Source organism: Lepisosteus oculatus, chromosome 26, assembly GCF_040954835.1.
Source record: "Lepisosteus oculatus isolate fLepOcu1 chromosome 26, fLepOcu1.hap2, whole genome shotgun sequence".
NCBI classification, from domain to species: domain Eukaryota; kingdom Metazoa; phylum Chordata; class Actinopteri; order Semionotiformes; family Lepisosteidae; genus Lepisosteus; species Lepisosteus oculatus.
Window position 1 is genome coordinate 51,553 of NC_090721.1, and position 26,854 is coordinate 78,406.

At 45.6% G+C, this 26,854-nt stretch overlaps 3 long non-coding RNA genes across 4 annotated transcripts in view; 1 reads left to right on the plus strand and 2 right to left on the minus strand.

The window, feature by feature from the left end:
• LOC138225139 (uncharacterized) overlaps positions 1–5,701 on the minus strand; it is a 28,428-nt gene extending 22,727 nt beyond the window's left edge. For both annotated transcript variants that reach the window (XR_011183712.1, XR_011183713.1), the window contains exons 1-2: positions 5,510–5,701; positions 5,197–5,300 (exon numbers count right to left, since the gene is read on the minus strand). This is a non-coding gene — a long non-coding RNA (uncharacterized lncRNA). The remainder of the gene's footprint in view (positions 1–5,196; positions 5,301–5,509) is intronic.
• Positions 5,702–18,082: 12,381 nt separating this feature from the next.
• On the plus strand, positions 18,083–21,436 carry LOC138225154 (uncharacterized). Its single transcript, XR_011183734.1, has 2 exons — positions 18,083–18,207; positions 20,915–21,436. It is a non-coding gene; the product is annotated as an uncharacterized lncRNA (long non-coding RNA).
• An 852-nt stretch (positions 21,437–22,288) lies between these two features.
• LOC138225126 (uncharacterized) lies at positions 22,289–23,369 on the minus strand. The gene is made up of 2 exons (XR_011183699.1): positions 23,274–23,369; positions 22,289–22,388 (listed from the first exon to the last, which is right to left on the minus strand). It is a non-coding gene; the product is annotated as an uncharacterized lncRNA (long non-coding RNA).
• Between the last annotated feature and the right edge of the window lie 3,485 nt (positions 23,370–26,854).

Sequence of the window (26,854 nt, forward strand, 5' to 3'; positions counted from 1 at the left end):
AGAAATGTATGTACTTGAAAAATAATTGGTACTGTTTCATCACCAACTTACAAATCCTTTTTGCAATCAATTTCAGTGCGTCTCTTATACCAGCCACACGAGACAATGAATCACTAAGTGGATGTTAAAGTTTAATTTATCCCATATTCCTTCTTCCTTATATTTTTCCACTTTTTGCACAAATTCAGGTAATTATCTTTTCTTGAACTTCCTGGAAACTAGTTAAAGAGATCAAAAGCTCTTGGGATCCTAAGAGGTGACCACTGCATTTAAACTTGAAAGTTTTTAATACCATAAACCGATATTGCACTAACCGGGAGCATTTCCAAATCCTACATGAAAAACAGACAGCTCTCCTCTTTCCAACACAAGCACAAGTCTGTTACAGATGGCTGCATTAGACTGTTTCCCACACATCAAATGCACTCTGTGCAGAAAATTAAATTGCTTAAGTTGATGATGTACAGAAATAGACACTGTGTACAGTACATCTTTCCAGACCCTATTCCGCTGTTCAGCCAGATCCTTCTCCCAGATAAACTCAATCGCATGACATGCTGATGTTCCAGAGATCCTGTTAATTCAATATAGTTGACAGGCTACATGTGTATAAGTTTTAAGTACACCTGTGAGCTTCTCCTCGATTCTGACGCTTTTAAAGTGTGAAGAGTGTTTTAAGAGCTGCACTGTGAGCTGCAAATCAGTTTTTGTTTGATTACATTTTTCATCAAATACACTCTGCTGAAAATTAAATTGCAGACGCTTATGATGAGCAGAAATAGACACTTTGTAATTCAACATAGTTAACGGGCTACATGTTTATAAGTTTTAAAGATCCCCGTAAGCTTCTCCTCAATTCTAACAATTAGGTGAAGAGTATTTTTACAAACTAAAGTCCAGCTCATAGTTAGTCTTGAAAAAAATCTAGGAGCGTTACTTGGAGACTAAACAATTATATGAATATTTGTGGATGTAATAAATTAAGATCTCTGTTGCAAGATGACAATATCCTTGCTGTTACAGTATATTGGAATTCCTCATTTGTAAAATGGGTTGATTGGAAAAGCAAATGTGGATGCTGCCGAATAAATATTGTATAACTAATAAGGTTAAGGAGGTTTCATACAAAATAATTAATCATACTTACCCAGTTGAGACCCTTGTTGTCCAGCGATTTAAAATTGAGATAAGTGATAAATGTGTTTTATTGTGACATTAGTAACTTTTCTATATTTATTTTGGTTATAATAATAATAATAATAATTGCTTACACTTATATAGCGCTTTTCTGGACACTCCACTCAAAGCACTTTACAGGTAATGGGGACTCCCCTCCACCACCACCAATGTGCAGCATCCACCTGGATGATGCGACGGCAGCCATAGTGCACCAGAACGCTCACCACACATCAGCTATCAGTGGGGAGGAGAGCAGAGTAATGTAGCCAATTCATAGAAGGGGATTATTAGGAGGCCATGATTGGTAAGGGCCAATTGGAAATTTGGCCAGGATGCCGGGGTTACACCCCTACTCTTTTCGAGAAGCACCCTGGGATTTTTAATGACCACAGAGAGTCAGGACCTCGGTTTTTACGTCTCATCCGAAGGACGGCGCCTGTTTACAGTATAGTGTCCCCATCACTATACTGGGGCATTAGGACCCACATGGACCACAGGGTGAGCACCCCCTGCTGGCCCCACTAACACCTCTTCCAGCAGCAACCTTAGTTTTTCCCAGGAGGTCTCCCATCCAGGTACTGACCAGGCTCACACCTGCTTAGCTTCAGTGGGTTGCCAGTTGTGAGTTGCAGGGTGATATGGCTGCTGACCATGGTTATGTCCCATGGTTAAACCTTTCTGGACTAAGTTGCAAATTATATTAAAAAATAGACCAATATTTATATTTGCTTTGAAGAAATAGATGGCATGTTCAATCTCAGCCCCATCGAAAACGATACAAAAATATCGTTTGTAACTTTATTAGAATGGCACATTATCATGTACACAAAATGAAATGGTCTGGGAAAAATCCTATGTTTGAGCATTTTAATATGGATGTAAAGGAGAATCTGCAGACTGTTTCAAATTGTAAAAATATGAAAGCGGTGCAGACTTCAATTTGTTTCACCTTTTTATAATTTGTATTTATTTTATAATATGTACCCCTGTGATGCTTTTGTCTTGAAATGTTATCTGTACTCTTGTTTGTATTGTGTTCGATAATGCTTACATATTTTTTTAAATGAACTATTAATAAATAAAATTTAAGAACTAAAAACTATTAAACTTACATTCTGTTAACGGTATTTTCAATTTAAAAAGTTTTGAAGGTGAAATTTTGCTTAATGGCCACAAGGTGGCGCCATTGCACTATTTCTGTAAGAATCAAAATGTATTTTTCCAGTTTAATTCCACGGATCGGCCAACAGAGGGGGCACTTCTCCTACTGCTTCTATTGAATTCATAATAATTGCTTTCACTTATATCGCGCTTTTCTTTACGGGAAGATGTGATGAATTATGGAAAATGAAGCCTGTGCACTGTGGATTTGAAAACTATTTTAAGTTTCATGATGGATGAATTATGAGAAAATGTTACATTGTCTGGTGGTATTTGCAATATTCTCAAAATATACAACAGAGCGACATCTTAATCTCACACAACAAATATTAGAAGATCCTTCTTTTATACCTAAAAGCTTTCAGATGTTGAACAATTAAAATATTGCTTGCAGGAATCCAATTACTGTTATGAACTTTTTACAAGCTAATTGTCTGATTTAATTTTAATCTTATGATATTATGCATAATGGTAATGTACCATTGTTGTATTTTATTATTGTCATGTATGTTTTATGTTTAAGGTTTTGATGAAAACAACAAATTAGCTTCAGGACACTAAAGATGAATTAAATTCTAAAGTAGATAATTAAATCATAGTATTGCAACCATATTTACTGGCAACCACACTGTCTAATTTTGGTGCTGCTCTTAATCTTGTCAGTTGGGTTGCTGATAACCGGCCCTCCACCTGGGCACTGCCAGCCCATCTGGACCCAGAACAGCCTGGCACTGCTGGAGCAGGACTGTCACACCTGGGCACTGCCAGCCCATCTGGACCCAGAACAGCAGAGCCTGGCACTGCTGGAGCAGGACTGTCAGACCTGGACACTGATAGCCCTTCTGCGTGAGACCAGAGTCATTGGTTCCCAGAACAGATCCAGATCTCAGGAAAACAGTTACAACTTCACAGTGAACAACAACACTTTGAAACACATACTTCTAACAGACAATCAGTTCATCTGGGAGTTTTCCTGGCAGTGAAGTCACTGAAGGAGAAGGCACACAGGGCTTTCCATGGCAGTAAAAAGAGGCTCTACAACATCAGTCCCCCAAATACAATTGGCTCTGAATATTCAAAAGTGCAATCGAACCCTTTACCCTATACTGCAGTGAAGTGTGGGATCCCCTCAGTGAGCAAGATTACACTAAATGGGACAAACAGCCTGTAGATACTCCATCCAAAAGAGTAAAAACATCCTCCAAACTGGAATGCTACAGAATCCTAAACAGACGATCCACACAATAAACACTAGCTGGATATTTGACCAGGCTAAGAAACAGCAAAGAGATACAGACCCTGTCAAGTACAGGTTCAGAGACACAATCAGGCCAGAGCAACTGGCTGACAAAGACCCGAATGTCCAGAGAGGACAGGCTGTGCTCCCATTGCCGAAAGAAAAAAAGGAAAGAGAGATACACTTTCTGCCGCACGGTGAGAAATATTCTGGAACAAGACGAACATTATTCACCAATAAAACAGATCATATCGCAAATCTGTCAGAATCAGAACAATGTCGAGTCCTGCTGGGAGAGAAATAATACAGTGTGTGATCTCCTGTCCCAGCCTGAGGAACAGTGAGCCTGTCTCTCAATAATAATAATAATACAGTGTGTGATCTCCTGTCCCCAGCCTGAGGAACAGACAGTGAGCCTGTCTCTCAATAATAATAATACAGTGTGTGATCTCCTGTCCCCAGCCTGAGGAACAGTGAGCCTGTCTCTCAATAATAATAATAATCCAATGTGTGATCTCCTGTCCCAGCCTGAGGAACAGTGAGCCTGTCTCTCAATAATAATAATACAGTGTGTGATCTCCTGTCTCAGCCTGAGGAACAGACAGTGAGCCTGTCTCTCAATAATAATAATAATACAGTGTGTGATCTCCTGTCCCAGCCTGAGGAACAGACAGTGAGCCTGTCTCTCAATAATAATAATACAGTGCGTGATCTCCTGTCCCAGCCTGAGGAACAGACAGTGAGCCTGTCTCTCAATAATAATAATACAGTGTGTGATCTCCTGTCCCAGCCTGAGGAACAGACAGTGAGCCTGTCTCTCAATAATAATAATACAGTGTGTGATCTCCTGTCCCAGCCTGAGGAACAGACAGTGAGCCTGTCTCTCAATAATAATAATAATACAGTGTGTGATCTCCTGTCCCAGCCTGAGGAACAGACAGTGAGCCTGTCTCTCAATAATAATAATACAGTGTGTGATCTCCTGTCCCAGCCTGAGGAACAGACAGTGAGCCTGTCTCTCAATAATAATAATCCAGTGTGTGATCTACTGTCCCAGCCTGAGGAACAGAGAGTGAGCCCGTCTCTCAATAATAATACAGTGTGTGATCTCCTGTCCCAGCCTGAGGAACAGTGAGTCTGTCTCTCAATAATAATAATACAGTGTGTGATCTCAACAGATGACTCTTGGGCATGTGCCTGTGTGTTGTTAGTTTGTGTGCTTTTCTATATATTGCCTGCTGCCGTGAAACACATCCACCTCGGGGATAATGAAGACTCCCTCTCTAAAGAAAACACAACGCATCTGAAAATGACTTTTCTACAAATGTTTTCACTCCTCTGGTGTCAAAGTACGGCATCTGCAGGAAGGGGCGACTTGTCCATCCATCGTCCAGCAGGCCCACTCTACAGCACATTAGACAGATGCCTGTGAAATCAGCACCTTCAGGCTGCTTTACAAATATATTATGTAATACAATGCGTATTTTTACGGTCACGTTAACTTGCACTGTTAGTGTGTGTTGTGAATTCTGGTGTGAATGAAACATGGCTGCTGTGATCAAATAACATTCAGAGAAACTCCAGCTCTCAGTGTTTAAGAATATTAAACCTTTACTGACCACAGTGGTGTTGAAAGCGAAGCTCCACTAATGTCTGTCAGGAGCTCCTCAGAGCCTCAGCTGCAGAGACCGGCCTGGAGACGCCCATCCTTCTGACTTGAAACCTGACAGGTGATGAACAGGAAAGGTTTTTACTCGTGTGTCGGGACACCTGGAGTGACGGACTGGTTGGCATTGCAGCCCTGGCTTTCTCCTCAACTGGGATACGATCAGGTGGGGATTTTGTTTTCCTGGGGGTTTAAGTGGTGCACCTTGACTTGCAAATTCGTTTTTACTTTATGACAGTTTTTTTTAGTTGTTTTAAAGAACTTACTGTTTTGATTAGATGCATCAGAGATTGTGACTCTGCTTTTAGCTTCCCATTCCTTCCAAACAAAGGGTCTTCTGTTGTAGAGAACAGCACAGCATATCCAAAGCGAAGCGGGAGGGGACTGCAGTCCAGAGAAACCTTTAATTTTACAAAGAATGGAGGCAATTTCACACCTCTGGTTGTGCCAGAGGGTCCTCAGTGGAAGAGATACCAGGGTCCCAACACTGCTGTCACCTCTTCTTTACTCCTCCTATGCTAACAACTGTGTATCTACTGCTGTGAAAGGAATCAAGTCTGCAGATGATCCCACCAGAATAAAAAAAAAATCTGTAGAGGAAGGAGGTCACTATTTTAATCAACTCCAAACAGACAGCACCCCAGGAACAAGACCCATGAGAACAGGGGCAGAGTATGCAGACTCCATACAGACAGCACCCCAGGAAACCAGACCCATGAGAAAAGGGGCAGAGCATGCAGACTCCACACAGACAGCACCCCAGGACACCAGACCCATGAGAACAGGGGCAGAGCATGCAGACTCCACACAGACAGCACCCCAGGAACCAGACCCATGAGAACACAGGCAGAGCATGCAGACTCCACACAGACAGCACCCCAGCACACCAGTCCCATGCAAACAGGGGCAGAGCATGCAGACTCCACACAGACAGCACCCCAGGACACCAGACCCATGAAAACAGGGGCAGAGCATGCAGACTCCACACAGACAGCACCCCAGGAAACCAGACCAATGAGAACAGGGGCAGAGCATGCAGACTCCACCCCAGGAAACCAGACCCATGAGAACAAGGGGCAGAGCATGCAGACTCCACACAGACAGCACCCCAGGAAACTGAACCCATGAGAACAGGGGCAGAGCACGCAGACTCCACACAGACAGCACCCCAGGAAACCAGACCCATGACAACGGAGCAGAGCATGCAGACTCCACACAGACAGCACCCCAGGAACAGGACCCATGAGAACAGGGGCAGAGCATGCAGACTCTACACAGACAGCACCCCAGGAAACCAGACCCATGAGAACAGGGGCAGAGCATACAGACTCCACACACACAGCACCCCAGGAAACCAGACCCATGAGAACAGGGGCAGAGCATGCAGACTCCACACAGACAGAACCCCAGGACACCAGACCCATGATTACAGGGGCAGAGCATGCAGACTCCACACAGACAGCACCCCAGGACACCTGACCCATGATTACAGGGGCAGAGCATGCAGACTCCACACAGACAGTACCCCAGGAAACTGAACCCATGAGAACAGGGGAATAGCATGCAGACTCCAAACAGACAGCACCCCAGGACACCAGACCCATGAGAACAGGGGCAGAGCATGCAGACTCCACACAGACAGCACCCCGGGACACCAGACCCATGAGAACAGGGGCAGAGCATGCAGACTCCACACAGACAGCACCCCGGGACACCAGACCCATGAGAACTGGGGCAGAGCATGCAGACTCCACACAGACAGCACCCCAGGAAACCAGACCCCTGAAAACAGGGGCAGAGCATGCAGACTCCACACAGACAGCACCCCAGGAAACCAGACCAATGAGAACAGGGGGAGAGCATGCAGACTCCACACAGACAGTACCCCGGGACATCAGACCCATGAGAACAGGGGCAGACCATGCAGACTCCACCCCAGGAAACCAGACAAATGAGAACATGGGGCAGAGCATGCAGACTCCACACAGACAGCACCCCAGGAAACTGAACCCATGAGAACAGGGGCAGAGCAGGCAGACTCCACACAGACAGCACCCCAGGAAACCAGACCCATGACAACGGGGCAGAGCATGCAGACTCCACACAGACAGCACCCCAGGAACAGGACCCATGAGAACAGGGGCAGAGCTTGCAGACTCCACACAGACAGCACCCCAGGAAACCAGACCCATGATTACAGGGGCAAAGCATGCAGACTCCACACAGACAGCACCCCAGGACACCAGACCCATGATTACAGGGGCAGAGCATGCAGACTCCACACAGACAGCACCCCATGAACAGGACCCATGAGAACACAGGCAGAGCATGCAGACTCCACACAGACAGCACCCCATGAACAGGAACCTTGAGAACACTGGCAGATTATGCAAACTCCACACAGACAGCACCCCAGGAAACTGAACCCATGAGAACAGGGGCAGAGCATGCAGACTCCACACAGACAGCACCCCAGGACACCAGACCCATGAGAACAGGGGCAGAGTATGCAGACTCCACACAGACAACACCACAGGAACTAAATCCAGGCTCCCAGCGCTGCCACCCACTGCGCCGCCGTCTCTCACCTTTTCACCTCCACCTGCAGATCATGCCCAGTGAGCCCAGCGGTGTGAGGCTGGTGTCCAGCGCTGATGTGTCCCTGATAGTCCTGTCCCACAGCCTGCGAGTCACCGTTTCTTCCACAAAATACTCCAGCCAGCGCTTTTTAGACTAAGGTTTCTTAAATTTCTGTTTTTCTCGCAGATTAGATTAAAAAAGTCGCCTGTTGACCTGCTGGAGGTCAGACCCGCCCCGGCAACAACTACTGCAGCTCCGTTGCCCCGGCAACCACGTTTTATTTAACAAAGTAAAATAAACACAGGAGAAAAGTTTGCAAACAAGACAAGAGAGCTCAGAAACCCACAAACACGACGGCAGTGGGTTTTGTTTCTGTGTCGAGTTGATAAACCAGGCAGGACGAGCGCTGCAAACACACTAGAGTACACATAACACAATCAGGGGTACACAAGACTCCTGCTTTTTATACAAACAGGTTCAACAGGTCAATAAAGAGCAGGTCGGCACAGCTGTCATGATGTCTCATTTACAAAGAGTCTGAAGATTTGCTCGTCTCTTCCCAGAGCAGCTTCACTCCGGAGAGCAAGAAAGAGCTCCTGCCGAGTCCGTCTTGTAAGACAGACATAGAAAACCGCGACACGGTAAATACACTGACATTGTATAATTAATTCTGATGCTCAATCAAATCTGCGGAACACGTGTGGAGCGCAGTCCAGAGCACTATAAAGACTACATTTCCCACAAGCCCTGTGGCGACTTCCTTTTGACGTAATCGATTCGCGTCTTTTTATTTTTAATTATAACAACAATACATGCCATAAAAACAAGAATACATATAACACAGAGTATAGTCAGGGGTACATACGATAATACATGTACATGTTATGGAAAAAGATTAAACAAGTAATCTTGTTTAATAGTAAACAAAAGCAGATGAGGTCCATACATGTTTCAAATTGTCTGTACAGACGCATTTACATCCGTTTTAAAGTGTTCAAACATGGGTCTCCTCTCACAGCATTTCGTTAATTATTATATCGTGGAAGTATCATATTTTTTTAAATACAAACGATATTTTCATATTACTTTCAATAGGTTTAAAATGTAGTATTATTTAACTTCTTTAAAAGTAATGTCAATATTAGTTTCCTTCTTTACGTTATCTTTCAGAGTTGCTGTCACAAACGTCACAGTTATCATCTGTATTGATTTTCAATCTCTGCACAACGAGGATCTGTACGGAGGCGCTATTGGACTCGCCGCCATAGACTCGTGTATCTCTGTCGCCGCCCAGTGGACATTTCTCGAAAGTGCAGTTCTTTTTAACTTTTTATGGTAGCAATAAAAAGAGATACAATACAAACAAGAGTATATTTATAGCACATCAATAATACCATCAGGGGTACATAGTATAATATATTTACACTTCTGAAAAAAAGATTAAACCAGGTTAATAAAGATAAGGGCTGATATAGTCTGTAAATACACTTTTACATCTATTTAAAATGTTCTAACGAAGCTGCCTGAGGAAAGAACTTACTGTTTTGATTACATGAATCAGAGATTGTGACTCTGCCTTTAGCTTCCCATTCCTTCCAAACAATTTCAATTTCACACCTCTGGTTGTGACAGAGGGTCCTCAGTGGAAGAGATACCAGGGTCCCCAGCACTGCTGTCACCTCTTCTGTACTCCTCCTATGCTAACAGCTGTGTATCTACTGCTGACTCCGTGAAAGGAATCAAGACTCCAGATGATCCCACCCAAATAAAAAAAAAAAATCTGGAGTGGAAGGAGGTCTCTGCTTTAGTCGGCTGGTGCCGTGAAAACAACCTCTAACTCTATATAACTCCAACTGCCTGTGTCTCAGGAAGCCCTGGTCCGTTTGTAATGGAAAACCATTGAGAGCACTAGAATGACTGATTTCCATCTTCACTCTAGGTCACTGTGCTGAACAGCACATTACTGTATTCTGCATATGATATGTCTGTTATTTACACCTTTTCTTTCTCACTTTGTCTCTCTGTCCGTTTGGATCAGGTATTTGGAGAGCACCACCACACCAGCCAAACTACCCAAACAGTTGCTTAGGCACTCAAGTGGACTTGATCAAATTAAACTTTCCAACCTAAACAGGAAAATGACAGTTTAAATGGATTCTACTGCCTTATTAATCATATTTCTCTTCTAAATTCTTTTAAAATAAAAACAAATATTTCTGACATGATACACACAAATAGCTATTTTTATACTTTCTGGTTATATTTCAATCTTATAAATGAAGCATTTCTTTCCTGCGGTTTGAGGTTGTTAAAGAGAAAGACCCCATACTATCACAACCCCCTTTACAGGCTGGTGAAAGAGGTGAAATGAGGTAGCGGAGGTGTAATTGAGTCGGACAGCAAACTCTCACCTGCTGCTTGCCAGGACAGGAATCTTACAAAGGTCCACTCCTCCCAGGGGGGTCACAGTAACAATGATGATGAGTAACACGAATGATTACAGTTCAGGGCCCCAGCACTGCCACCCACTAAAATAAACATGACACACAAGAGAACCCACAAGACAGTCATGGAAATCCATGACACGATAAACACGCTGAAATGGTACAATATAATTAATTCTGATGTTCAATCAAATCACCGAAACACGTGGGCAGTGCGAGCCACAGAACTACAGAAACTACATTACCCATACGCCCTGTGGGCGACTTCCTTCTGACGTCATCGACTCGCGCCTTTTGAATTTTATTTTAATTTTGGGTTTATTGTATTTATTTTGTATTTTGTATCCATGTACAATACATTCATTCATTCATTCATTACTCTTGTTTGCAATGCAATGTATTCTTTGCATTCTTTGCTGTTGAAAATGCTTAAATATATTTAAAATTAAAATAACGTATTAATACGAACATTACTAACGGTATTTGAATTAAAAAAACTTTCGGTGAAATTTTGCTGAATGACCACCAAGCGGCGCCATTGGCACATTATTGTAAGAATAATCATTTCTAATAAATTTTCCAGTTTAATTCCACGGACCGGCCATCAGAGGGGCACTTTACTCGTCCTGCTGCTTCTGTTGAATTAATAATTGCTTAAATTATTGTCTGGTTAAATTGTCTGGTGGTAAGTATTTGTAATATAGGATTGCTCATGTCTGATCTGGAACACGAGATGGAAGTTTAACATGTGTGATTCACTGAGGTGGAGGGGTGGGAAATGACTGAAAGAAGTCTTGCCATGCTGTATTATTAATAGTACTAGCAGTATTGTCGTATTAACACAAATCCTCAGACTCACTAACGTCTCCAATAGAACGACAATCTCACACATCAAATATTAGAGGACCCTTCCTTTATACCTAAAAGCTTTCAGTTGTTGGACAATGAAAAGAGTGCTTGCAGGAATCTAATTACTGTTGTTATAAACTCATTACAAGCTAATTGTCTCATTTCTTTTTTTTCTTTCTTCTCTTTTCAGCAGCAAATAAACCCATTACTTGATCCCTTACATTTCAAAACGCTCTGTATCAAACCAACAAATCGTTCATAAATTTAAACCATGTTTTTGAGAAACTAGCCTTAAAATCAAAATGACTACATTCATATGAAACACACTCAGAAACAATATCAAATGGTTTGATACAGAGTGCAGAAACAACTGAAGAGAACTACCAGAACTAAAACAACACCACACCACTCTGAGCTGCGCCTCAGATACTGTGAGATGGTTAGACACTACATGCACACCCTAAAGAAGATAAGCACATACACAAACAGACAACTCTCAGACCACAAAAGGCCTGTAGCCAAGACACAGTCAACAACGCTTGACCCAACTGCAGCTCAGACCTGCAGCAAAGCCTGCTCAAACTCCTCAACCTCGTCCTGACGGCCGGCTGTTTCCCTGAGGCCTGGAATCAAGGACTGATCACGCCCATCTGTAAGAATGGAGACAGACTCGACCCCAACAGGTACCGGGGCTTCAGTGTGAACAGTAACCTGGGGAAGGAACTGTTGTATCTTGAATATCTGATAACCTGCCCTCCTTACTGAGGACAATGTCCTGCATTAGAGTCAGACTGGCTTCCTACCAGACCGCCACACATCCCATCACATTCACACCTGGGCTCTGATGGCCCATCTGGACCCAGAACAGCAGAGCCTGGCACTGCTGGAGCAGCACTGTCAGACCTGGGCACTGCCAGCCAATCTGGACCCAGACCAGCAGAGCCTGGCATTACTGGAGCAGCACTGTCAGACCTGGTCACTGCCAGCCCATCTGAACCCAGAACAGCAGAGCCTGGCACTGCTGGAGCAGGACTGTCACACCTGGGCACTGCCAGCTCATCTGGACCCAGAACAGCAGAGCCTGGCACTGCTGGAGCAGGACTGTCACATCTGGGCACTGCCAGCCAAACTGGACCCAGAACAGCAGAGCCTGGCACTGCTGGGGCAGTACTGTCACACCTGGGCACTGCCAGCCCATCTGGACCCAGAACAGCAGAGCCTGGCACTGCTGGAGCAGGACTGTCAGAGCTGGGCACTGCCAGTCAATCTGGACCCAGAACAGCAGAGCCTGGCACTGCTGGAGCAGGACTGTCACACCTGGGCACTGCCAGTCAATCTGGACAAGACCAGAGTTATGGTTTTCCAGGAGAAAGCCAGACCTCAGGGAAACGGGTACAAATTCACACTGAACAACAACACATTGGAGCACACATCCAGCTACACATATCTCGGTCTCACCATCAGCTCTTCTGGGAGTTTTGACCTGGCAGTGAAGGCACTGAGGGAGAAGGCACTCAGGGCTTTCTACGCAATAAGAAGGAGGCTCTTCAATGTCAACCCACCAACAAGAATTTGGCTCCAAATATCTGAAAGTGTAATCCAACCCATTGCCCTATACGGCAGTGAAGTGTGGGGTCCCCTCACAGACCAGGAGTACACTCTGTTGAAACTCCTCCTTGCGCAGAGAAAAACAGCTAACAGCGAGTGCAGGGCTGAATTAGGCCAGTACCCACTATTGATAAACATACAGAACAGAGTAATCAAACACTTGTTACACCTGAGAAACAGAGGCCACAATTCATACCACCACTAGGCCCTGCTGATCCCAGAGTACAGCTGGTCTTGACACCAGTCAGTCTCAGGACAGCACAGCTGCAGCAACACCAATCACAATCATCCAAATGCGGAGGGGACTGCAGTCCAGAGAAACCCAGCATTTGACAAGGACTGGAGGCCATTTCGCACCACAACTGTAGAACAGGATTCTTTCTGCACACCCAGTACTGGGGGCTGTGTCGGAGGCTCCTCACCAGAAGAGACTTGCATTCCTGTTGTCTCCTCTCGTTCTGTGATGATTTTAGACGTCGAATCGGGCAGGAGGCAGGCGCTCTTCGGGAGCTCTCGTCGCGTGCTATAACTCGGACCACGTGTTGGCACAATTGCTTCCTACATCGAAACAGAAACTTCAAACAACAAACCCCAACAAGAAATCTGTGCACACTTGGACTCCTGCTGCAGCTGAGGAGCTGTCACGCACACACCTCCTGTGTGGGTAGTGTTGGCCGTAGGACGTGTTGTTCACAGAGAGAAAAAATACACCATAGCAAGTCAGCACTCAAACAAACCAAAAGGCCAGTTTTATTGAAGTTGACGCAGCTGGCCACACAAACACTCACTGCGTCTCTTCACCAGGTATCAGAAACAAAATAAAGGAACAATCTTTTTATCATATCCACTCGCACCTTGCTCTCATTTCCAGACTCCTAACTTACCACTCCCAACAAACCCCAGTGCTCGCAACACCCTTTAAATAGGATTTGGCCCGTACCACTATGGATACAAGAGGTGTAAAACAGAAAATTCACAAGACAAACAACACATAGCACAGCAGTCCGGACTACTTGGACACACAATTACATGAAACCCTTAACAATTCACAGGACAGACATTCATCAGATCTTCTATACCTAGTTGCCATTTTTCGCAATAACATTAGGCTCTGATAACCTCCCCTCTCAGCATTCCAGCAATGTTATGTTCCTCTAGCTAAGCTTCAGGCATATAACCAGTCTCCTATCTGTTTGCAACCTTTTGACCTTTCTGAGGACCCCTCAGAACAAATAGACACTGGCGTCTCCTCTCATGCAGTGCTGTTAAGACTTAAGCTAGTGGCATCCTACACTATGTTTTGTTCCTTTAGGGCCATTTCTCTAAAAATAGTGTTCTCTACCTTTTGTTTCCCCTCCTGTCCACAGCTGGAACAACTGTTTGCTAACAAAGACTGTTTATCTGTCAGGTCTCCAAACTGTTACCAATTCCAAAAGAAAATCCCCTCAGATACATCTTGATCACTCTCTACCAGATAACACATTTTACAGCAGGTCTGAAACACAAAGGATCTCCAACGACCTTGTCCATGGTAGTCTCGCAACTCCTCCAAATAATTCACATCCTGGGGATGAGCTATTGTCCCCCACTCAACTGGAGTGCCGCACCCACTCACACTCAATCTCTCACGAAGACTTGACGCCGTTTACAAGTCTTGAGAATGCCCTGTGAAGCAAAGAACAGGATGTGTTAAGGCTATTCAAAAAGCAAAACTGTAAAAAGGCAGCAGGACCTGACTGTGTATCTCCAGCCACACTACAGCCCTGTGCTGGCCAACTCGCTCCAATCTTTACAGACGTTTTTAAGCAATCATTGTCCCAGTGCACAGTGCCACACTGCTTCAAATCTTCTGTTATTGTTCCTGTTCCAAAAAAGGACACAAGAACCTGCCTTAATGCCTACAGACCCGTCGCACTAACGTCAGAACTGGCGCGTCTTCCCAACACGTTCGTGTCACAGTGAGGTGACCCCTCAAACAAGAATTATTTCCTGCCTCATATATGACTACGGCACCTAGCAATGCAAACAGGGTGCTAGGGCCCCTCTCCATTACCACAGGTTCTGTTGATCTCCCAGATCCACCAATGCCCACACAGACCAGCGACAAGCATGTGTATCGTATAAGTGACCTTTTTATTTTCTATCCACATTCACCATCAGCCAAAGACACAACGAAAACAGCAGCAACAAAAGGTCCTTCCAAGGGTCATAATGAATCCAGAGGGACGGCAGTCTTTTCTGTCAAGTACCGAAGAGTGGCCACTCGAACGATTCTTCTTCGTACCTGTAAAGTCTTTGATGGCCCCAGTGAATGAGAGGCCGGTCCCATTTCCCCAGACTCCATTCAGGTTCCACTAGAAATCCTCCCACGAACTGTATTCCATTCCCCTCAGTTTGGAGCGGCTAGCCGGGCCGGTTTCTCGCTCCTTGCCTTCAGGTATTAAAAGTCTCTGTACAGTACCTCTGTTCCTATGCCACTGTCTCCCGTGGTCGTCAATCGGTCCTTGCCTCCGTGAACTCGCGCGCCGCAGCTTCCCTTGTGCTGCCTGTGTGGTCTCCCAGGTCTGGTGGGAATCGGGAGCGTGCTCCGTTCCGGCTCAGATGGTTTTATTCCTCCCCTCAGCCCATCTCCCTCAGGGGGTTTTCCACTGTCCCTGTCAGAAAGGGGCTTGCCCAGTATTTTACCAGGAGGAAGCTCGTGTGGCTGAAGAGTGTGAGAGTGCCGAGCTTAGGTGTTATGGGCCCTTATCACTTCTTTGTTCACTCTCCGGGTCGGAGAAACCTGAAAAGAGACAAACATTGTGAGACCATTTATAAGCTTGGTGACCTCGAATTAAACAGAACAATAGCAACACTGTTCTACAAACCTTTCATTGAAAGGGTTTTCAAACACTGTCCCACTTGCTGGTTTGGCAACATCAGTAGCTGGAATTGAATATGCAGCCATTAGTCTGCCTGGCAAAAAACAACCGGTCTCTCCAGTGGTCTGCATACAAGTGAACACACAAACCCCATACTATTAAAACCCCTTTAGGGCACACTCACACCACAACACAATCAACCCGACAGACTCACCAACACTGGACTGCAGAAGCGGCAGGAAACCCTTGAGAACATGAGCAGAGCATGCAAACTCCACACAGACAGCACTCCAGGAAACCAGACACATGAGAACATGTGCAGAGCATGTGCGCCGTCTCTCAGCCTTTCACCTCCACATGCAGATCAGGACGCGACCGGAGACCGGAGACTCCTCACTCCTGCAGGAGGAGGCGCCGACGGACTCGCTCAGCCCAGCGCTTACATTTCCCTGACAGTCCTGTGCTACAGCCTGCGACTCACCGCTTCTTCCTTTTCTTCTGCGAAATGTCCACAAAATACTCCAGCCAGCGCCTTTTAGACTAAAGTTTCGGCTTTGCCAGCTGTCTCCCTCCCGGAGGTCAGATCGAAACAACTTCTGCAGCACCGTTTCCCCAGCAACCACGTTTTATTTAACAAAGTAAAATAAACACAGGAGAAAAGTTTGCAAACATGCAGGCAGGATGAGCGCTGCAGACACATGCTGCTGCCCGGGTCCGTCTTGTGAAATAAACAGAATTTTGCACCCCAGAAAACTGGAGCCACGAGAACATGAGCAGAGCATGCAAACTCCACACACACAGCACCCCAGAAAACTGGAGCCACGAGAACATGAGCAGAGCATGCAAACTCCACACACACAGCACCCCAGGAACTAAATCCAGGCTCCCAGCGCTGCCACCCACTGCGCCGCCGTCTCTCACCTCCACTTGCAGATCATGACGCGACCGGGGACCGGAGACTCCTCACTCCTGCAGCAACACACCCCAGCAGGAGGAGGCGCCGACGGACTCGCTCATGGTGCAGTGAGCCCAGCGGTGTGAGGCTGGTGTCCAGCGCTGATATTTACCGACAGCCTGCGACTCACCGTTTCTTCCTTTTCTTCTGCATAATGTCCACAAAATACTCCAGCCAGCGCTTTTTAGACTAACGTTTCAGCTTTGCTCGCTGATTAGATTACAAAAGCCGACTGTTTACCTCCTAGAGGTCAGCTCGCAACAACTTCTGCAGCACCGTTTCCCCGGCAACCACGTTTTATTGACAAAGTAAAATAAACACAGGAGAAAAGTTTGCAAACAAGACGGGAGCTAAGAAACACGAGGACAGTGGGTTTGCTTTATGTGCCGGGTCGATTAACCAGCGCCGCAGACACGTGAAATACAAGAAAACATACACACAAGGGAACACATAAGAGAGACAAAGAAATACAAGACACGATAAATACGCTGAAATTGTATTAATATACTTCATTCTAATGTTCAACGAAATCAGCGAAACACATGGGCAGGGCAGCCCAGTGAACTACAGAGACTACATTACCCATAAGCCCTGTGGGCGACACCATTTTGACGTCATCGACTCATACTTTTGTATTTTTTATGAGACCAAAAACTACAAAAAAACATAACGTAGCAGTCGTATTGTCAGGATACATGCAATAATACATGTACATTTTATGGAAAAAAAGATTCAACAAGGTAAATGCAGATAAGGCCCGTCCATGCTTCAACGTTCTTACAACACAGAAACGGACACATTTCAGAAAGAAAGACATTCTGAAATAAAATGTCTTTACATCCGTCTTAAACTGTTCAAACACGGTCTCCTCTCACACCATTCCCTTAATAATTATGTTGCGCAAGTATAATAATGTTTAAAAATACAAACGATATTTTCATCTTCCTTTTCAATGGGATTAAAATGTAACAAATGTATTTCTTTCCGATTTCAAGTCTTTCCGATAGCGCTTTGAGACTCAGCTCCGTGGACTCGTGTATCTCTGTCGCCACCCAGTGGACATTTCTCGGAAGTGTCACCGCCCGCCGGAATTCGGAAAAGTCCCGGGACTGAAGCTGTGTGACTGGACAAGAGCCTGTCTCCCGCCTCTGCTGAAATCTCAGCGCCGATTGGACAAAAGCTGCTCACAGTCCGGATCCAGTGGAAGGCTGATCCACTCCGGGTTTTCCTTAGCCGGCAGTCCGGATCCAGTAGAAGGCCGATCCACTCCGGGTTTTCCGTAGCCGGCAGTCCGGATCCGGTGGAAGGCCGATCCACTCCGGGTTTTCCGTAGCCGGCAGTCCGGATCCGGTGGAAGGCCGATCCACTCCGGGTTTTCCGTAGCCGGCAGTCCGGATCCGGTGGAAGGCCGATCCACTCCGGGTTTTCCGTAGCCGGAAGTCCGGATCCGGTGGAAGGCCGATCCACTCCGGGTTTTCCGTAGCCGGAAGTCCGGGTCCGGTGGAAAGGCCGATCCACTCCGGGTTTTCCGTAGCCGGAAGTCCGGGTCCGGTGGAAAGGCCGATCCACTCCGGGTTTTCCGTAGCCGGAAGTCCGGATCCTTTACGATGCACGCAAGACTACGTTACAGATCACCGGAGTACATTATACAGGCAAATAAAGATAAGGTACGCACAGCTTTCATGTTGTGATACTTAGACATGGTTTGGAGACGTTCCCTCGTGTGTATTTTGAATTATTCAAATGCGTGTCGCTTCAATTTGGAAGCGCATAATTTCAGTGCATGAGCTTACCCGTTATATTGGGCGAGATTTCACACGGATAATCAAACAAGAACGAGTTTGCCCTGGAATCCAGTCCACTGCCCAACCTGAAAGTCAGAGCATGAGAACGGACGGATTGTATGGCGATTGTGGTGTTGCTCGACCACATCAAGTAGGCGAGAAGTACAATCTGCTACTACGACATACGGTCTAATTATTCAATTTTCGATTATTTCTCATCTTTAGGCTATTTATACATCTAATAACGAGCAAGTATAATGATTAAGCCAATGATACATTATATTTTAGATTCGGTTCAGCAGTATTGAGCAGTAAAATAACATCAATTTGTCTGCAGGAAATGTCAGAATTAGAAGCCTTCTTTACACCATTTTGCCGATCTGTTCAGAGTGTTTTAACAACAGAACAAAACAAAAACAAACGTAAGGTTTCTGGGCTGCTTTGAGAAAGACAATTATCATCTATATTACTTTTAAATCTATGCACACTGTGTATCTTTACCGGGTCGATTCAATGTACAATTTTGTACTGACGCCTTAACCTTATTTTTCATACAAAATCTGTTTGACAATAGTCATGTTTGATTCCACTCACTTTCTCCAAAGAGGTGCTCCAAAATAGTTTGACAAGATATTGTGAGATTGCGAGAGGGATCTGAAGTATTTATTAGTACAAGTATTACTAAATTGTTTTCCTTGTAGTCTAATAAAGGTTGTAAATTCTTCCATAGTTTCTGATGGTATACTGTTAGTTTCTTAAAAGCATCAATACCTCTCTAGGAGTAACTCTGGTTACGATGGATTGTTATCAGACGTATCACAAACATTATATCTATTCATAAAATCTGCTTGATTCTACATTTCATCATCCACACCAGTTAATTTGTTGACCCCGCTTATACTATTTTAAACCCAGTTTTCAAAGCACAGGTTTATTTTTTCTCTGTATTCTAGATGATGTATCTATGGGAGGTATGTTTATCTATAAGAGACCACGTGAGGAGAACTTCTTCATGGAAGCTGGCAAGTTTCAGGGGGGTTTCCAGCATCCAAATGACATTCAAGTAAAAAGTCTATACCCGCTAGTTCCTGAATGATTAAATTAGGGAAACATACACCACCTACTTTGCTTAATTTTGTAAATAGTACTCTGTCGGTATCGGTATTAGATGCTCTAAACCCTGTAGCATTTAGGCCTCCTTCTGCCCGTGTTTGACAAATAACAACCATGAATAAAGTTTTTTTTTATTTTACTAAGGTAGAGAACATCAAATCACAAAATCACCTTTTTGAAAATCTTAATACCAAGATATTTAATCACATCTTTTACATGTATATTACGTACGGAGCAGACACTTTTCAACAGCCACCAGTTCACTTTTCTGATATGTAAAGAAAGACCAGATACAGAGGAAATGACTTGTAAACGCATTTAATTGCTTTGTCCACCTCTGTGTGCTTTCTCAGAGAGAGAGTTGTATCCTCAGCCAATTGGGAACACCTGTAATCTCTTTATCCTGTACTTGAATACCCTGAAACTATTTGTTATAGGGGTGTAAGCAGTGGGAAGAGGAGTGGGCTCGTGTCGAATTGCCTTACCCGTTCCCAATCTGCAGGAGGTCCCACGACGGCAGGTAGCTGCTCCAGTCGCTGGAGCTCAGTTCGCTGTCGAGGGAGGACGAGGGCTCTGGCTCGGGGGACTCATGGCTCCACAGCTCCTACCTGTTGCAGAGTGTTTCTGCCCTCCCGATGGCCTCTGTGTTTTAGAAGGATCTGTCTCTTTTCGCTTGCTTACACCACAGGTTTCATCGACGATAGTGTGCATCCTGAAGCAGTGAGTTATCGGTCTTATTTCTACTGAGAAACAGTTCAAGCACTCACAAAACAATAACCAGGAGACGGTGTATGAAAAAGAATTGTAAGACTTGCAGAGTAGATTTGAATAGACAGTAGACGTCACACTGCGTGCTTGAATATCAGAGATTCAATTAATTCTTTCCTGTAGGTTAACTTCCTGTTTGACATTGTTCCGCTGTCACTTCTTCACAAACTCATAACTCGCCGTGTTCAATTTTGTGTTGAGTTACAGGAACCTCAGCATCAGATGAAATCCTCTTCAGCGCCCCAGGGAGACTGGGGGACTTGCCAGATTTTCAGCTTTATCACTGGGTCCTTCGGCTCAGGGCTGTTGAGCAAAGTGCTCCCCTCTGCTGGAGAGCCACAGGGGCACTACAGAGCGGCCTCGTGTTCCCTGCTCCTGCCCGTGCCTGTGGACGGCCAGTGTGACCGCGCGCGAGACAAAGTAGTGCATTCGTGGTGTAAATACAGAATGTTCACTAGCTGACTGAGGAAAGTTACAGAGACGGGAGTATACGTTCTGAAATAATGTGAACCACTGTTACTACACACAGACAGACTACTTAAAAATCATGTGGCTTTTTAAGGTTGTTTTGTCTGCCTAAAGTACGTTAGATTTGTCACAGCAAAGAGTTTGAATATTTACAGAATGCAGCAGCTAGAATTGTTACTTGGAGCAGAAAGAATGACCACATAACCCCCATACTTCTCTCTCTTCATTGGCTTCCTCTCAGGTACAGGGCGGACTTCAAACTCCTTCTACTTACTTACAAGGCTCTCAGAGGTCAGGCACCTGTCCTGCCTCGCAGGGATGCTGCAGAGGAGAAATACTGTACACAGCATAGTTTCAGAGGCCTGTCTGTCCTGGGCTGGGCACCATGTGAGTTGAATGCTGCATCAGTGCCATGGATCCAAGAGGGGCATCATGGATACAGCTGTCGTTTAGGAGGATTCTGCTGGTCTGCAGAGACCTGCATTGGGTACTGACGACGTGATGGATGGATGGATTAATACCCGCATTCATTTCTTTCTTTTTTTTTAATGATATAATGTTAGCATGCCCAAAGGGGTTGGGCAGCCAGTTGACCTTGGACCCCTAGAGGATTTTATTCTCCTTACTGAGGAGTCTTTGGTTCCTTTCCTCCATTGTCTTCAGTTCTGTATTCACAAAATGTATATTTACCTGCATTGTTCAGCGCCTTGGGGCAACCTTGTTGTGAAAGGCGCTATATGAAAATAAATTGAATTGAATGGAATGACAGAGTCACGGCTTTTCCAGTTTCCTCTCCTATTATCTTCTTTATCTGCACTCTAAAACACAGTGAAACCTTGAACCTTTCAAGTGGACCACTGCCGTTCTACATCACAATGACTCTAACTAGGACGGAGACTTGAATGGGATGAAAAAGGAAAAGGCATTATTTGCAGGAAGAAATTAAACTGTTCCACCTGATCACTTGCTAAACAAAGTGATTCACTGGAGTGGAGGCGGTGAAAGCTTTGTGAATCAACTTACAAAAGGAAACATGCAAGAAACGTGGCTCCCATATTTAACCCTTGAAAAATCTATGAGTGTTATGTGGAGGTGAAAGTATTGTTCAATTATTCTAATAAAGCTCACTCAACTAAGACCCAGAAAAGTACCAGAGTATTCTCACCTAAGAGGAAATACTAACAAGTAGGATGTTCAAATGAAAAGCATTAAAAACTGAATGATCTTCAGTAGCTGAAATGATTATTGAGCTCTGGGTCACAGTGCTCCTGAAAAAAAATCAAATTTCAGCAGACACCCAAGGACAGCAGGTGAGCACCATGCTGAGCCAGTGTATAAGTGTATGAATCACAGTTTCAAGGAGCTTTTTTCCAGTTTCGTTCCACTGATCGGCCAACACGGGGGGAACTTCAGTCTTACTCGCCCTATTGCATTAAGAAACTGTACAACATTCTCCAATAAGAACTTGCGACCTCACCTAACGAAAAGCAATTTGCGTAGCAGGGAAAGACTGGACTCCCACTGGGGATTTTTGTTTTTCATCCCGATGGTGATGTGCACTATATACAACGTTGCTGGACCCTCCTCGGGAAGCGTGCAGAGATCACATTAGATGTGTTGCTCAAGCTCTTTATTGTCACGTACAGTAAACCCAGCAGTGTGGTCAGTGCGGGATGTGTTCTGTCCTGACGGCAGGGTCAGCAGCCAGAGGAGACCTGAAACACAAGACGGAGAGGTAAGACATTGATTCCGACAGAGACAGCTTTCACACCGGATTACTGACAAGAGGAGCAATAAGAGAAGAGTTGTAAAGACACGCCGAAGAGAATATTCTCATCTAAGAGGAAATATTAACAAGTAGGATGTTCAAATGAAAAGCATTAAAAACTGCATGATCTTCAGTAGTGAAATGATTACTGAGCTCTGGGTCACGGACAGCAGGGGAGTGAATGAGTTGTTTATTTTGTTTTCTGTGAATTATGTAGAATTCACAACGTGATCCAATTGTACAGGAAAACCATTGAGAGCAGATTCATTTCTTCTGCACCAGAATGAATGATTTCCATCTTCACTCTAGGGTACTGTACTTTACAGCACTGTATTGTATTCTGCATACATGTCTGTTATGTACACATTTTCTTTCTCACTTTGTCTCTCTGTCCATTTGTATCAGTTTGTTGGAGAGCACCATCACACCAGCATCACAACATTTATTCTACTGCCTTATTAAGCAAATGTCTCTACTAAATTCTTTTTATATATAAAACATTTTTTGACATGATATACACAAATGGCTAATTATACTTTCTGATTATATTTCCATCTTAGAAATGAAGCATTTCTCTCCTGCAGTTTGAGGTTGTTAAATAGAAAACTGGATCACTCCAGGGCCGAATCTTCTCCCTCTCTTACATTCGTTCACGAATGATCACAAGAGCAAACACACAGACTGGCTTCTCACAAAGTGTGTCGATGACACAGTCCCGGACAGCTTACTAAAGGACCCAGAAAATCACCACGGGCCAGTCTGAACAGTTTCACGGAATAGTCTGTTGACTTCTCTTTGATGTTTCATGTTACAAGAGCAAAACAATACTCACTGATTTGAGGATAATTGCGCCATCCCTCCAGCCTACTGAAATGAACCGTCAGACTGCAGAAGCTGTCAGTGACTACAGGTCCTTGGGACTGGTCAGAGAAACCTGAGATGAGACAAACGTTGTGAGACCATTTATAAGCTTGTGACCTCAAATTAAACGGAAGTCAGACATTTTCAAAGGGGGCAACACTGCGGCACAGTGGTTAGCATCGCTGCCTCATAGCACCGGGGCCCTGGGTTTGATTCCAGGGCTGCTGTCTGTGTGGAGTCTGCATGTTTGTTCGCGCTGCAGGGGACACCTTACCCCCACAGACACAAACTCACACCACAGCCCGATTTTTCCACAACACAATCAACCCGCCAGTATCAGTTTGTGTTCAGTGCTGGGGAGGTGCCTTGTCCTTGCAGAACAAAAACAAGGTGATCAGGACTGACGGCAAGATTCAGGTATTCAAGTACCCAGTAAATCCAGGGCTCAAATGGGGGAACTGTTTCACGAGCTACACAATATCCTCACACACGATGACAGAGCCTTGGAAAGCCGTGTGGAGAGTGAGGTGCTCGTACCCAGCCGGAGTTAAAAGACCACGCATTGAGCAGAGCAACTGAGCAAAAGCACACTATCGATCTATCCAACCCAGAAAAGCACACATCTCTGTGATACAGAGGCTAAGGCAACATGTGAGTAAAGGATTTTGAATCAGCAATTGTGCTGATGAGCCAGTCAGCAATTTTTCAGAAACAGCAAACATGTCGTCAGCCTCCAGGAGCTGCAGAAGATTGTGAGATATAAAGGAGTGAAACCAGGGCAGGAGAAACTGATTCCTCGTGTAGGAAGCTGAGGAAAACGATGCACACCCTGCAGACTGAAAGGAAGACAGCACAAACTATCGGTAATGTCAGCCTAGAAGAAAGTGTAGTGCAGTGTGTTGCAACTAAGTTTTTGTTCAATATTTGTTTTGTCTGAAAGAGACTGTTTTGATTAGATACATGCAATACTATTTCTTTCTCATTCTCTGTCTTTTTATGTCTTATTTGGATCACACCATAAAGTTCATAACCCAGCCAGTTGCTTTGGCTCTGAAAGCATCCCTCAGCAGGGACAGCCCTGATCCCCAAACACAGGGCTGCCCTTCCCACTGCCCGTCTGCTCTCTGCCCAGTGGAAGTAGCGTTTCTGCCCGGCAGCTGTGTGAGAGAAGATGACCTGAGAGCACTAACCCACCTCTGGAGAGGGAAGAGTCTCAGCTGGAAGGGAGGAGGAGCTGCCGGGCTGCCGCAGACAAGGCGCCGCTGAAATGATAGAGAAATCTTTTAGAATCAAACGTCACCTGGCTCAGTGTTTAAGCTGTAGTACATGATCACATTATATTATTAAAACATGCAGACTGCCATTTCCATTCTGTACAAACAAAGGGTTTTCCATTGTAGAAAACACCACTGCAAATCCAAAGCGGAGTGCACTGGGACTGCAGTCCAGAGAAACCCATCATGTTACAAGAACTGGAGGCCATTTCACACCAAAACTGTACAATAGGATTCTTTCTGCACACCCAGTACTGGGGGCTGTGTCAGAGGCTCCTCACCGTTCTGTGATGATTTTAGACGTTGAATCGGGCAGGAGGCAGGCGCTCTTCGGGAGCTCTCGTCCCGTGCTATAACTCGGACCACGCGATGGCACAATTGCTTCCTACATACAAACAGAAACTTCAAACAACAAAACCCAACAAGAAATCTGTGCACACTTGGACTGTCACGCACACACCTCCTGTGTGGGTAGTGTTGGCCGTAGGACGTGTTGTTCACAGAGAGAAAAAATACACCATAGCAAGTCAGCAACAAACCAAAAGGCCAGTTTTATTGAAGTTGACGCAGCTGGCCACACAAACACTCACTGGGTCTCTTCACCAGGTATCCACACAGACAGCACCCCAGGACACCAGACCCATGAGAACAGGGGCAGAGCATGCAGACTCCACACAGACAGCACCCCAGGAACAGGACCCATGAGAACACGGGCAGAGCATGCAGACTCCACACAGACAGTACCCCAGGAAAACGAACCCATGAGAACGGGGCAGAGCATGCAGACTCCACACAGACAGCACCCCAGGACACCAGACCCATGAGAACAGGGGCAGAGCATGCAGACTCCACACAGACAGCACCCCAGGAACAGGACCCATGAGAACAGGGGCAGAGCATGCAGACTCCACACAGACAGCACCCCAGGAACAGGACCCATGACAACAGGGGCAGAGCATGCAGACTCCACACAGACAGCACCCCAGGAACAGGACCCATGACAACAGGGGCAGAGCATGCAGACTCCACACAGACAGCACCCCAGGAACAGGACCCATGAGAACAGGGGCAGAGCATGCAGACTCCACACAGACAGCACCCCAGGAACAGGACCCATGAGAACAGGGGCAGAGCATGCAGACTCCATACAGACAGCACCCCAGGAAACCAGACCCATGAGAACAGGGGCAGAGCATGCAGACTCCACACACACAGCACCCCAGGAACAGGACCCATGAGAACCCAGGCAGAGCATGCAGACTCCACACAGACAGCACCCCATGAACAGGACCCATGAGAACCCAGGCAGAGCATGCAGACTCCATACAGACAGCACCCCATGAACAGGACCCATGAGAACACAGGCAGAGCATGCAGACTCCACACAGACAGCAGCCCAGGACACCAGACCCATGAGAACACAGGCAGAGCATGCAAACTCCACACAGACAGCACCCCAGGAACTAAATCCAGGCTCCCAGCGCTGCCACCCACTGCGCCGCCGTCTCTCACCTCCACTTGCAGATCATGACGCGACCGGAGACCGGAGACTCCTCACTCCTGCAGTAACACACCCCAGCAGGAGGAGGCGCCGACGGACTCGCTCATGGTGCAGTGAGCCCAGCGGTGTGAGGCTGGTGTCCAGCGCTGATGTGTCCCTGATAGTCCTGTCCCACAGCCTGCGAGTCACCGTTTCTTCCACAAAATACTCCAGCCAGCGCTTTTTAGACTAAAGTTTCTTAAGTTTCTGTTTTTCTCGCAGATTAGATTAAAAAAGCCGCCTGTTGACCTGCTGGAGGTCAGACCCGCTCCGGCAACAACTACTGCAGCTCCGTTGCCCCGGCAACCCCGTTTTATTTAACAAAGTAAAATAAACACCGGAGAAAAGTTTGCAAACAAGACAAGAGAGCTCAGAAACCCACAAACACGACGGCAGTGGGTTTTGTTTCTGTGTCGAGTTGATAAACCAGGCAGGACGAGCGCTGCAAACACACTAGAGTACACATAACACAATCAGGGGTACACAAGACTCCTGCTCTTTACACAAACAGGTTCAACAGGTCAATAAAGAGCAGGTCGGCACAGCTGTCATGATGTCTCATTTACAAAGAGTCTGAAGATTTGCTCGTCTCTTCCCAGAGCAGCTTCACTCCGGAGAGCAAGGAACAGCTCCTGCCGAGTCCGTCTTGTAAGACAGACATAGAAATCCGCGACACGGTAAATACACTGACATTGTATAATTAATTCTGATGCTCAATCAAATCTGCGGAACACGTGC